The sequence below is a fragment of the Octopus bimaculoides genome, chromosome 28, assembly GCF_001194135.2.
Source record: "Octopus bimaculoides isolate UCB-OBI-ISO-001 chromosome 28, ASM119413v2, whole genome shotgun sequence".
Taxonomy (NCBI): domain Eukaryota; kingdom Metazoa; phylum Mollusca; class Cephalopoda; order Octopoda; family Octopodidae; genus Octopus; species Octopus bimaculoides.
The window spans coordinates 12650583-12652675 of record NC_069008.1 but is presented as its reverse complement, the minus strand read 5'-3'; the positions used below and the strand labels follow the sequence as shown (position 1 = coordinate 12652675).

Here is a 2093-nt window from a genome sequence, read left to right as displayed (position 1 = left end):
AAACCAGTACAAACGCACGAACGATGTCATAAATAAGTGACAAACGAAATATACACCGCCGATAGTTGTTGACAAACAACGGCAGTAATTTTATTCAGCTGAATACACGTTATTGATTGGTTGAAATTACCGAAATACGACAACTTTAACACGAAATAACTTTGAAAATATAAACTTTTCTCAACAGCACTAAGAGTAAAATATGTTTTATATGACACATTTTACCAGTGTCCGAAGTTTGAAAGTGTTTAGTGACAAAAAATTAATTTCTCGATGTGCCGTTCAAAGGGAAAAGATCCCATTTTTCTTTAGAAACATTTAGATCAAATTATTTTGTTAGTACTAAATCTATCAGGTTTTGCAGATGGAGTAATTTATAGATTTATTTTATTATTTTTATTTGAAATAATTTTAAAAAAGTTTCAATACATTTGAAAATGATTCTGTATATTAGAAGTGAATTTTTTTTTAGAAATAACAGTTATCTATTTTTACTAGGCGCTTATATACAGGTACTAAGTACATTTCGTTATTTCAGCTTCCGATTCTATTTTTATAACATCTGTTTACTTCAATTTCAATGGCGTTATGTGACTGTTGGTGTAATTTCAAAATATTTCACTAGAAACACATATTTATGTAGCAGAGCAGGTAAGATATAATAATACAGATATTTTAGTAAAAGTATTTGGACATGAATAATGTAAAATGATTTTATGTTGCTATACACACGTTGATATTGATTCTATTCTTCACCATTTTGTTTGATTTCAATGATTAAATAGATTTCGACGTAACTACACGTGTGATAACTGGATATTTTAAAATAAAACGCTCAACAAGTAAATACCTTTTATATGGTGAACATTTTGATTTTCTCGACATTTGATGGGTGGGCGAAAAATGAGGGTCCCGGTAATTCATAAACTTGTTGAAAACGTGTGAAGAAACAAACTCGGGATTTGTGAATTATCCGACTTCACTCTAAATTTTGTCTTCACATCACATAGTCGTAATCTACACTATCAAAAACAGATTTGTAGAAAATACTATTTAAAAATATTTAATTTTCAAAGTTGTGAGAAAATATGGTATTTTTTTGAAAATTATAAAGAAACAAATTCGGTTGGCGGCATAACTATACATACGCACATAATAGAGAAAAATGAAACAATTATGGACGACTTGCTCCGAAACACCACCGAGTGGGGAACACTTCTCAAAAATACCCTGTAGTTGTTTCCTTCAAAATTCCTACATGCTCGTAATGTACATACATCAAGGTATATTTGTAGAAAATTTCACGAAAAAATATTCATTTTGCTGGAAGTTAAGAGGAATTTAAGTGGACTCTTGTTGGAATTTCCGAAAATTGTCCCCCCACCCCCATTCCAAAACACTTTCACCGAAAATTTTTGTATATTCGGAATCTACATAATAAATAATATATGCATAGAAAATTTCATTAAAAAAATATTCATTTTTCTGAAAGTTATGACCTTCCAAAGTCGGGGGCGGGGGTACAACTCTGTAGTAGTTATGCCTCGGTTGGCTACACATCTGTAGATATGGCCAGAGTTGATGAATAATAAAATAAGTCAGCCAACTTATTCTTCATAATTTTCTAAAATACGATCTATAATTTAATAGAAATGTAATGTAATTATAGTTTCCGCTTTTCCATGCTAGTATGGGTTGGACGATTTAACTGAGGATTGGTGAACCGGATGGCTACACCAGGCACCAATCTGATTTGGCAGAGTTTCTACAGCTGGATGTCCTTCCTAACGCCAACCACTCCGAGAGTGTAGTGGGTGCTTTTACGTGCCACCGGCATGAGGGCCAGTCAGGCGGTACTGGCAACGATCTCGCTCGAATGACTTCACGTAAGTGCCAGGAAGGCGACGCTGGTAATGATCACACTCGAACAGTGCTCTTAGCGCTCCACTGGTGCAGGTGCCATCACGATTTTGCTTTCGCTTGCCCCAACAAGCCGAGTTAGCAATTCTTGCTGATGAGCCATAGATGGTTTAATACATTTGATTGATTAATTAATTGGTGTGTTTAATCGTTAAAGACGAAACTTCAAAGTA

The 2093-nt window shown here is 33.8% G+C and overlaps 1 protein-coding gene across 2 annotated transcripts in view; it reads left to right on the top strand.

The window, feature by feature from the left end:
* The first annotated feature begins 43 nt into the window (after positions 1-43).
* LOC106881504 (zinc finger protein 271-like) overlaps positions 44-2093 on the top strand; it is a 26033-nt gene continuing 23983 nt past the window's right edge. For both annotated transcript variants that reach the window (XM_052977771.1, XM_052977772.1), the window contains exon 1: positions 44-651. The gene's annotated coding sequence lies outside the window, so the exon portion shown is untranslated. The remainder of the gene's footprint in view (positions 652-2093) is intronic.